This window comes from Pongo abelii, chromosome 9, assembly GCF_028885655.2.
Source record: "Pongo abelii isolate AG06213 chromosome 9, NHGRI_mPonAbe1-v2.0_pri, whole genome shotgun sequence".
Taxonomy (NCBI): domain Eukaryota; kingdom Metazoa; phylum Chordata; class Mammalia; order Primates; family Hominidae; genus Pongo; species Pongo abelii.
Window position 1 is genome coordinate 32357436 of NC_071994.2, and position 12107 is coordinate 32369542.

At 41.4% G+C, this 12107-nt stretch overlaps 1 long non-coding RNA gene across 1 annotated transcript; it reads left to right on the forward strand.

Moving 5' to 3' along the window:
* Positions 1 to 7493: 7493 nt before the first annotated feature.
* Positions 7494 to 11368, forward strand: LOC129048967 (uncharacterized). The gene is made up of 2 exons (XR_008511683.1): positions 7494 to 7713; positions 9921 to 11368. It is a non-coding gene; the product is annotated as an uncharacterized LOC129048967 (long non-coding RNA).
* Positions 11369 to 12107: the final 739 nt, after the last annotated feature.

Consider the following 12107-nt stretch of genomic DNA (forward strand, 5'->3'; position numbering starts at 1 on the left):
ATATAATAAAATAATAATACGACTCACCATAATGTAGAATTGGCGGGAGCCCTGAGCTACTAGATGCAACTAGATGGTCCCATCTGGGGGTGATGAGAGACAGTGACAGATCACCAGGCATTAGATTCTCATAAGGAATGTGCAACCTAGATCCCTCACGTGCACAGTTCACAATAGGGTTCACCCTCCTATGAGAACCTAATGCCGCTGCTGATCTGACAGGAGGTGGAGCTCAGGAGGTAATGCAAGTGATAGGGAGCAGCTATAAATACAGATAAAGCTTTGCTTGCTTGCTCCTCCTGCTGTGCTGTACAGTTCCTAACAGGCCATGGACTAGTACCAGCCCATGGCCTAGTGGTGGGAGGCCCCTGGTCTACCCCAACAAGTCATAGTTTAGACAGGCCCAGCCACAATTAATCATGAGTAGAAGTGGTACACCTGGGGTCAAGCCTTAGCTGGGCCAGAGGTCATGAGCAAGTTGCAACAGCAAGTTATCCAGGCTTTCACGTCAATCATTGTTATTGCACCAGTGCCCCACCCTTCGCTCCCTATGGTCACTTGGGGGATTCCTTACAACCAGCTGACACAGGAGTAAAAAGCCTGGGCTTGATTTCTAGATGGGCCCACTCAGTATGTACTACAAGCGAAAAATGGTCAGCAGCTGCTCTACACATCCCCTCAGGGGTGGCCTTGAAAGATAGTGGTGAGGGAAAAATTCTTCCAATGGAAAGAGTATCAAGAGATGAATCTGGTCACCCACTTTGTATGGACGAAAGAAATGGCCCAAAGTTATAGATTCACTGGCAGTGGCAAATGGCCTGGCTGGCTGATCAGGGGCCTAGAAGAGGAAAGATTGGGAAATTGGAATCAAATTGTCTTAGGGTAGAAAGTGTGAGAATAGATATGATGGCAAGCGTGAAGTACAAAGATCTTTGGTCACATGTTAATGACCATCAGGGAGCACATAGTACAGAAATAGTATGAAGCAATTAGGTGGGCAGGGTAACTCAGCAGGTAGAGGTCATCCAGCCTCTAAGGCTCTCTCTGATCATCCTTCCCACAATAAGTCGTTTGATTATTTCAGACTAAGCAAATGCTCAGTGAACCACACCCCTAGTAATTAAGGACAGCCACCAACTTTGGCATTCACAGCCAAGTTTCATGGAAATATCTGAGGACTCAAAGCAGGAGGAGGCAGCCAGGAGGCAGATCTGGAGGCCCTGCTAGGATTGTGACTCTTCACAACTATGTGCTCATTCTTCTTCCATGCCTACACTTCACCTGGAATTAACTCTTCCCTGGGCACCTAACACTAGCATGCATTGACCCAAATGAATGTGGTGGTATTGTCAACCCCAAATGAGCTACTAGTTGCTTCAGATCCAGCCATGTTTTATCCATGTCTACTTAGCAGGGACTCCAACCAGAGGCTGCACTGGGACCCTCTCAAAGAAGCTCAAACCCATATCATTGGAAGGAGTCAGGCTGCCATTTTCCTCTGTAGAAGGTCTATATCCCAGCTTGGTAATAAAGCCACCTCCATTGGGAAAACATGAGAGAGTCCAGCTGGTGTGGTAGCCCCAGCAAATTGTTGAAACCCTCAATGGCTTCACCAAATTTTTACTACCATTTCACAGCAATAGCAAGATACTAAGGAGGAAAGATTTAGTAGTTACCAAGGAATATGTATCAGGACTTCAGGAGAGTATCTGAGAATTATCAGCAGATCTGTAGTTCATGCATCCATTCATTTGACCATTTATTAAACATCTACTATGTATCAGGTACTCTGCAAGATGCTAGGAATTTGCCAGTGAATAAGATAGATCAGGTCTCCACTGTCCTGAAATTCAGAGTCTGGTGGGATGTGGAAGTGTAAATTGAAGCCCTGTGTACAGGTCATCTTTCCAAAGGTGTGAAGAAACACTAAGCTTTAGGGCACATTCTGGAGTGCAAGAGAGAGAAGAGGAACTAACAAAGGAAATGGAGAAAGAGGAAGTATGTGGAAAACCAGAGGAGCATAACATTTAGTTTAACTTGTGAGAGTTTCAAAGAGAAGAGAGAATGTACAATATCATCTGCTGCTAAAAACCAAGAATAAGACTGACGGGGAAAAAGTGCAGTATAGTAGTGTTAAGTACATGGACTCTAGTTTCAGGAAAACCTAACTTTGAGTCCTACCTCCACCATTTATTGGTGATGTGACCTTGGTCAAATCTCCTTTAGTGGGGACAAAAATGCCTCCTTTAAGGGTTGTTTAAATAAAATAATATATGCAAAGCATCAAGTATACTGCTTAATAAACAGTAGTTTGTTTTTTAAATTTTGTTTTCTGTTTCACTCTTGAATTTGGCAAAAAGGAGAATTGGTGTACTCTAGGAAATTTGCCTTAAGTTCTTAAACTTTAAAATCCAGCACATGCTTTCTCATATAACCTTCCAGTGTCTGTGTATCAACCTTTCAGTGTTTATTAATCTCAGACTAACAATCTTCCACTATGTGTCCCTCTGATAAGATGTAGAAAGGGCACAATCAAAAGGGACTTTAGTTATAACAAATTAGGACTACAATTTGGTGTTCAGATGCCTCTACCTATTAATTTAGAGAATGTGGTCCATCACACAGTTGGAAATTTAAACAAAGTATATATCCTGGTTCTCACAGTTCAGAATGTGGGATTGAGCTGGACTCTGCCTCTCCCACAGTGTAGCAGTCAGATAAATCAAGCATCAGATTCAACCCAAGTCAGAAGTCTAAGTTGGAATCTGTCTCTCCCACAGTCAGTGTAACATCCAAATAAATCAAGCATCAGATTCAACCCAGCTCAGAAGTCAAATTTGGAATCTGTCTCTCCCATAGTCAATGTAACATTCAAATAAATCAACCATCAGATTCAACCCAAGTCAGAAGTCTGCAAAATATTTCCTCTTGCCTTTAGTTGGACTTTGAAGACAAGGACAGTAGCAACCTCTGAAAGTTCCAACCAACCTAGATCCAACAGCAAAGATTGCCCAGCCTGGGCAGGACAACTGAAAAATGGAAGCCAGATGTTAGAGGGTTAAGGAGAAGACCTTGAGAAGCCACATAGACCACTCCTTGAAGAAGTTTGGAAGTGAAAAGACAGACATGGGAAATTCTGTCTATGCCACCATCAGTTTCAACTGAAGCCTAGATCAATTATCTCAAGTAAGTCCTGTTTGATGAGCTGGTTTCTCAAGCAAGCATTCTGTCTCAGCTGTACCCCAAGGCCTGGCTTTCTCATGTTCCATAAGCAGAGAGGATCATAAATACTGCTGAGATGTCAGTAGGGAAGACTCCACTTTCTAGCATGCCCAGCCTGCAGATAATGATCTTGACTGGAAAAGTGTAAGGTGGTTAAGAGCAGTTAAGGCACCAAGTCACGCTGTACTTATTCTGGCTGGGAAAAGATCTCTCTCTGTGCCTCGGCTTAGGCAAACAAAGAAATCACTAGAAGTCTCATTCTCTCCAAGAACATCAGGTATGATATCAGATCCCACTCTAGAATGCAGGTAGGGCAGCATCTAGGTTAGTCTGTGTGGATTTGGCCTTCCTAGATCATTGACAGTCTATGGATTAGTCTTACGGTCAGGTAATTTTCTTCAAAAGGGACCAGTCAGTGACAAGGGGCGAAGGCTCTGGTTTGGCTCAAAAATCTAAGGACCTCCCCACTGCCCAGATCTGTTATAGAGCACCTTCTACTATACCCCATTTGGTTCTAACTCTGACCCAATATATACAAACTTCTCTGACCCTCATGAACTGGGGGAGACCAGACTTTCCATTTCTGCCCTTCTCACTTCCAACTCCTGCCTCTGTTTGCTGAAGTGGCTCTACCAGCTGATGTCCATAGCTGGACTTTTCTTTGGCCTGTTGTGTGTTCATTTGCACCAGCCAGGGGGGTTATGGGGACTTCCAGAATGCTCTTCCCAATAGTTGGAAAGCATGATGACCAAATGTTTATGAGGATATCTTGCTGATGGATTTTAAAGTCCCTGAAAGCTCAAGATCCAAATTTTAAGTTACCCTACATATTAGTCTTATTGACATACAAAGAAATTTCAAGGGGAGCCCTGCCTCCTGAGTTCATTGGCACCTGGTGTAGGTCACTGGCTGGCCTGTGACAGGTGAGCCTCTCCAAGTGACATTATTGGGTTTTCTCACAGATTTCCATTATTGGATTTAAATTTAAACAAAATATTCTGGGCCAGGCATGATGGTGTGTGTCTGTAGTCCTAGCTACTTTGAAGGCTAAGGCAGGAGGATCACTGGAACCCAGGAGTTCAAAGTCACAGTGAGCTATGATTGTACCATTGCACTCCAACTTGGGTAACAGAGCAAGACTCTGTCTATAAACAAACAAACAAATAAATAAATAAACAAAAATGTTCTGACATAAGGTTCACCAAGTGGGATGGATAGAAATAAATCAGACCATTTGACTTTTGTTTATTCGTTCAGCACATACTTGCTGAGTATGCTGGACACTGTGCTAAGTGCTCCAAGTGCAGCATAAGCAAACCAGTCAGGTTCCTGCCCGCATGGATCTGGAAGAAGTTAGTAAAATAACCTTAGAAGTAAGTGAAAAAGTAGAAGTGCTACAAGAGAGAACTATTAGGTGCTATGAGAATGTGCTATCAAGAAGTTGGACCTGGTCTTGGTGGTATAAATACTGGACTTAAGGAAGGGATATCTTAAAGTTTAATGGCCAAGAACACAGAAGACTTTGGCAATACCTTATATTTGGCAGCCTTGCGAAAGTCTTAGCTATGGTGAGCCTCCTCTATTCCTCTTACATTGCTTTATGTTTCCCTCTGCATGGAAAGGGAAAAGTAGAAAGTATCCATATAGGTTTAGGGGGCAGGGTTTGGTTAAATAAGCAATCCAATAAGAGAACATGATTTGCTAATTTACTAAATTCAAGGACAACTATGTTAACTGCCACTTCCTTTTATTTATTATTATTATTATTATTATTATTATTATTTTTGAGACGGAGTCTCATTCTGTCGCCCAGGCTGGAGTGCAGTGGCGCCATCTCGGCTCACTGCAAGCTCCGCCTCCCGGGTTCATGCCATTCTCCTGCCTCAGCCTCCCGAGTAGCTGGGACTACAGGCGCCCACCACCATGCGCCCAACTAATTTTTTGTATTTTTAGTAGAGACGGGGTTTCACCGTGTTAGCCAGGATGGTCTCGATGTCCTGAGCTCGTGATCCACCCGCCTCAGCCTCCCAAAGTGCTGGGATTACAGGCGTGAACCACCGCGCCCGGCATTAACTGCCACTTTCTAAATGAAAAATTCTCAGGTAGAACTATCTGAAATTTACTATATTTAACTTTTTGACTCATAAAAGCAGCATTTTCATCTGGTTCAGGCTAACCATAAGGAGACTTCTGATAAAAAAAAATCCTTAAAGTGCTGATGCTGAAGAACAAGACTGACCTTAAACCATAGAACAAGGGACCATGCTTTTTTTCCTTTATCTTTTTTTTTCTTTAATACAGGGGTCAGTAAAACTCTGTGGAAACAAAAAGATGTAGCAGAAAGACCACTAGATGGGTGTCAGGAAACTTTGACTCTAACCCCAGCAAGGCCACTCGCATTTTCTCTGTGATTTTGTGTAAGTTGCTTTCTGTCTCTGAGGCAATAGTTCCTCATCTGTGAAACTATGGGGCTTGACCTATGATATTTAAGGCTCCGTTCTTTCAAGACTCTTCTTGCTCCTTGCTACTGTAAGACAGTAAGACTTAGAGTAACACAGCTCTATAATCCCCAGCTTAGAATACAACCATTTCTCATTTCCGATCCCTCGCCATATGGACAGGTGCAGCCAAATGACAATACGGCCCTTATCTGCCTGTCAATCACATGTGCTAGTCTCCATGTGGACCAAGATAGAGATAGGATTCACCTTGTTGATGAGATGACTTGTGAGCTAGTGCTTTATCCAGAGTATGTATTACATGTTGAAATTGTAAACATTCAGTAGGAAATCATTTTGAGGACATTAGCCAAAGCATCAGAAGAAGAATTGATCTAACTACCAGCTAAAGCAAATCCAAATAATTACTACTCATTTTGGTTTTTGCCCTTCTTGAACATAGAGATGGTATTGCTCAGCACTTAGAAACTGAATCCAAACAGCTGGGAAGGGAATGCTTTCTGAAGTCCAGTTGGGCTGCCAGCACAGATCATCTCCATTCTGCTGACCAGGGGGACCACGTGCCAGCAGCCAAACCTTTAAGTCTCTCAGCATAAGGGCAAGTGGTAACGCCAGGGGTTTTAAGCCTGCGAAGAGTGATTACCTGAAAGTGAGGTCATGATTCAGGGGTTTGACTGTCAAACACTGCTGACAAAGACACACTCTTTTCCCTGACAGTACAGAATCATATTACTGCACACACAAGTGTCTCACACCTGGGAAGGATGAAATTACACTGAGCTTAATCCTCCGAAACCAGCCCAACAAGAAGTCACTTAAACATTTAGGATAGGAGTTGTCTCCTGGCAAAGAAAATACTGCAAGGCAACTGGGCAGTTTTTACTAATGAGAAGGGCCTAGACTTGTCAGTTGAAATAATCTTTGACCCTTGATTCCCTTTATTAATTATTCCTTGAGAGGTCTAAACATAGTCTCTCTTAAGTGGGCACTCTGGTCTTTTGCACTCATCCTTATTAACTGAGGAAATCAGTCCTTCAACGAGGTTACATAAGCATATTAAACCAAAGCAGATGGATACCAGATACTTCACTAAAAATAGGTACGTAATTCATTCCTTTCAGCAAAAGCTTTGCTCCAATTAGGGTCAGCGAAGATTACTTACATGTTGGAATGTGTCAGGGGACACATACTCAGGGTTGTAAGCAAACTGAGGCCAGGCAGGAGTTTCACAACATTTATCTCTGGGTTTAATTAAACAAAAAGGCAGCATTGGGAAAGGCGAGTAAACACAAGTCTTCCAAGGAGCTCCACTGCACATCTTTCCCTAGAACCATGTTCTTTTCCACCTGCCTGTCTTGCAGGGAGGCTGGTGCCTTGGCTCCACACCAGCAGGTGGGAAGAAGCAGTAACCTCCTGTGCCATCTTTGACCTGCAGCTCCAGCATATCATGGTCAAGTTCTTCACTCTCCTCCCTCTTCTCAGAATCCTAGTTTGGAGTGTTATGGAAAGTTAAATCTATGAAACATGTATCAACTGACCCTCCTGCCAAATGCAGAACAATGCAAAGGGGTGGGGTCACCAACATTTTAAAACTTATAAATAAGAAGTAGAAGTGCACCATCCCTCTCTTCTTAACTGCAATGTTTCCTTTCCTAGAGGCGACCAGTGTACCAATTTCCTACACTTCTTCCAGAAGTCTTTAATGCACTTTCAAGCCTATATGTGTATATTTCCTTAAACGCACACTCACATACAAATGGTAACAAACCTAACCCATCATTCTGTACTCTACTTTTTAAAACCAGGTGTTGAAGATTCTGCCACATTGATACATATCAGACAGACTTGCTCTTTAAAGACACCAAAGTGACTGGGCACGATGGCTTACATAGGTAATCCCAGCACTTTGGGAGGCTGAGGCAGGAGGATTGCTTGAAGCCAGGGGTTCGAGACCAGCTGGAGTGATGAAGTGAGACCCCGCCTCTTTCTCTTTAAAAAAAGACAGCAAAGAATTTTATGATATGGATGCACTGTAAGAGACCTAATCAATTATTTAATTTTATTAGTTTAGGTTTGTTCCTCAATGTTTTCCTATTACAAATGATGTTATAACATACATATCCTTGTAAGTATATCATATCCATGTGTGAATCTACCTGCAGAATAAATTCCTAGGAGTATAACTGTCAGGTTGAAAAATATGTACGTGTGTAATTTTGGTAGATACTGCCCAATTACCCTCATAGAGGTTGTGTCAGGTCACCATCCTACCAGCAATATGAGTGGCTGTTTCCCCAAACTCTGGCCAGGCCAGGGTGTTACCAAATTTTCAGTCCTTGCTGAACCAACAGTGACAATGATATCTTATTCTTGTTTTCATTTGCATTTCTCTTATTGTGAGTAGGCAAAGCACCTTTACTAATGTTTAAATGCCTTTTTTTTAAAAAAAATTCTGTTTCGGTGCTTGTCTCTTGATTTGTTGGTCTTTTTTTTAATCTTGTAATGATTTGTATTCACACTTAGTACATTAAGAAAAATGGACTGTGCTGTGCAGTACAAATATTTTATTCTAGTTTGTTGGTTGACTTGTGACTTTGTGGCATTTTCTTCCATTCATATTAAAATCATTTTTCTGCATAGTTAAAGTGATCAATATTTTCTTTCACTGAAGGGGTAGAAGTGGAGGGGAGGCAATCAACATTTAACAGACCCAAATCAAAACTGACCAAAAGCCAAACTCCTTACAATGATCAACAAGATTAGATTTTCCTTGGTTTCCTTTCATGTCCCATCTCTATCAATCCCCTCTAAGCAAAATAAGTACCAGCCATATACACTATCTGCATTTCTCAAAACAAATATTGGCACATATTTGTTTTATCTATATAGACTATAGCATAGGCTTTTCTTTCTACTTGGAATGCCTTTCCTTAATCCTGTACTCCAAATGTACCTGTTGGACAAATTTCTATTCATACAAACAATTGAAATATCACTTCCTTAGTGGAGACTTCCCTGCCTATTTCATCTGAACTGTGCCTAATTAGTTATGAAACATTTTCTGAACCCCACTAGTACTGATCATATGGTTTAGTTCATAACCTACAAACCAGCAGTATGGGCTCTGGGGCCAGGCTGGCTGGGTTCAAATTTTGCCTCTGCTACTTATTTGTTGTGTAAAGGACCCTGAGCAAATTACTTAACTTCTCTGTGTCTCAATTGTCCTCATCTGCAAAATGGGATAATGGTAATGCCTCATACGACTGCTTTGAGAAATAAATTCATGAGAGTATTAAACAGCATCTGTGTTGAGAATAGTGCTGACACACAGAAACTGCTTATTAAATAAATAAAAACTTGTTGAGCCCAGAAGCAGTCTGAGCAACAGATAGTCAACAGCCAGGAGGCAATTGTGCAGCAATTTATCTGCTTTCCTGCCTACCTTATTTTCGAGGTTGTCAATGTCTTGAAAGAAGAGGCCAAGTATTTTGCTTTACTCAACTTTATATTCTAAGCACCCGGCACACGGTAGTGTCATTGAATGAATGAATAAATAAATAAATAAATGATTTTCCATCCAAGTATCTCACTTTAGTTGAAATATAGAATAAATACATATAATAGATTCAAGAAAGGCCTCAAAATAAAAATATAAGAATGTAAGTTGTCCATAACACAAGCAAATGTGAAGTCTCTCTACATTTGGTTGCTAAAGAAATAGTCAAGGAGCCCAGTGGATTAGAATAAAGAAAAGGGAATTTCCTTTAAAAGTTGAAAGCAGAGAAAGAACATGAACTGTATAGACAATTACAGAGAGTATCCCAGGGAAGGGAAATGACCCTTACCCAGATCACTTGGGGGTCCCTAAGTCCTAGGCAGCTCCTCCCATATCTTATGAAACATATTCAAATGTACACACATCCAATATAATTTGGGGGCAAAAAAATGTAGTTTTTTTCTAATTTGGTTTTCAAATTATTTTTGTATTAGTAATTCCTTTGATTCACAATTGGTTATGATTTCTTAGCAATCATTGGGTACCTGTAAGACGTTTCAAGTGAGAAAAACTGATCCACAAATGCTTGCAACTATAATGAGATGTTTGTGAATACTTAATTTAATAATTGATGAAATTGGCCTATGTCATAATTTGCAGCTATGTCACTACACATTTAAAAATTTTGGTATCACATTGTTCAATGGAATCAAAATATTTCTTTCTTTATTTTTCTCCTCCAGGTCTCAAGTATTTTAACCATCTCTTGAAATGTTCTTGGGCCTCAGCCTAGGCACTATGCCTATAGAATCTAATGGATAAAGCAACCCTGCTTGTTTAAAGGCCTAGAGGCAAGTGCAATCAAGTTTAATGCCGAATATGGCAAACTTATTTTCCCTGTTGAAGCCAAGTATCTGTGTGGAGGATTAGTTGGATGCATGCTTCCAAAAGAAACCAGCTGTTCTTGTAAGTAAAGGCCTGCTGAAAGAAGAAACCAACCTATTTAGGTTGGAGAATATGGGGGGCACAGATTGCCTTTTCCCATCACCTGCCGGGAACAGCATGTGCTTATTTCATCTCAATGCAAGAAACAAGATCTGGGATCCAAAACACTATTTTCTATCACAAAGCCAGTTCTCACACCTTTTTCAGATCAAATGTTCCAGCCTCTTTAGAAAAGCTTAGAAAATAGTCTTTCTTTCACTCCCCACCAGTCTTCATTGTGACATATGTTGCATATCATAACCCTTGGTACTGGATGAAAGCTCCCAATCTGAATGAAGAACAGGTAAAGGTAAACAAAAAACTGAGGCTAAAAGAATCGCTTAACCTGAACCAGATGGTAGGAAAAGCATGCTAGAATGGAATATCCAACCGGCTATGGACATTGTTTTTGGCAGACTAATGAATGGCCCCATTATAAAGGCATCAGGGTTGGTGTATTGTCCAACTCTAGGAGGCAACGTTGAATTGTATTCTATGGTTATGGTGCTCCCTGGAGTTCTGTAAACACATAGGTCTGAGAGTGATCATCACATGCCTATCATATCCAGGGAAATAAGGAGCAAAATGGCCCTGAAGAAGAGAAATAACATTCTACCAAGTCACACGTAACCTACCAACAGTCCACAACTGCAATTGATTTCATGCCCAACTCTTGCTACACCTAAGATTTGCATAACTTAGTACTGGGGAGGTTTTGGGGGAAACCAGAATTCCACCTCTGAAGCCAAGCCAAATCTTCAGTGACTGGAGACTGGGAAAGCTGCCTTTTTTCAAATTTAGTTTCTCTTTCCCAATAGCACTTAAAGGACAAACGTGTTCTGTTCTGCATCTTTGGAACTCACTATTCATGGTTAAGTCATTGCCTTTGAGACTTTATAAGGGTTATTGGCAGTTTAGCTTTACAGTAAATGTAGTGTAATTTACACAATAAAATGCAGTCACTTGTTTAATTACTTACCTCACCTATTGGGACTTTTTCTCATCTCTCAGGTCACAGTTTTTACTTAGGGCCATGACAATGGAGTTGACATTGGTATGAAACACTTTTGAACCCCCAAGAATGAAGACTTCTTAACTGCACCTGAAGAGTGACTCGCCAAAAACAATGAAAGGTGTTTCACAATCTGAGTGGGTGAACTTCATCTAACTGATATGTAAATAAAGGAGTGGCGGGTTAACAGCTCAATATGCAGAAGCGGCCTCTCAAGAAAGCTTGGTTACTAGAAATGAAGGGCAACTTCACTCAAATCCTGTGACACTGTGTGGAATTTAGGCACAGCAAGATGCTTGGGCCTGGACCAATGGAAGGACAAAAGGCTCCTTTCTCTCTCTGCAGTTCACCCATGTCCAAAGAGAGAGAACACCAGGAGGTGGGACTTCTGAGTTGATTCTGAATCTTCCCGTGTAATTCAAGGCATGTGTGTGTATCTGCGTGTGTGTGTTTTCTGTTTAAAACCACCAGAGAAATACAGATAGTCCCTGAGAAGAAAAGATTAATATTGCACCTTGGCCTTGCCCTTCTGGCTCACATGAGGGGGAAAGCCCAGTAGACCAGCTTGGCCCAAGGGAGCAGAACCACCCCAGATCCAACCACACAAAGAAGACAGAGACCTTGAAAGAGGAAAAATAATATTTGTGGCTATTAATGAAATCACAATCACAATAATAATTCTAATGTCAGTAGCTAGCACTTGCCCACACTTAAACATGGAAACTCAGATTCTGGCAAATTCTGCCCACTTTCCAAGGCTTTCTGGGAGTCCCAGGTGATGTTTTATAGGCATTTGCACACAGCCCTATTGTTTTCCACTCCAGCCTCTGTGTTGAAGTCTGATACCTGAGAGTCCCTCTATGTCCTTCATAATAATTCTGGTATCAGCCAGAGCTGTGTCTCTTGGTAGTCTCAGAGCCAGTAACACAAAAGG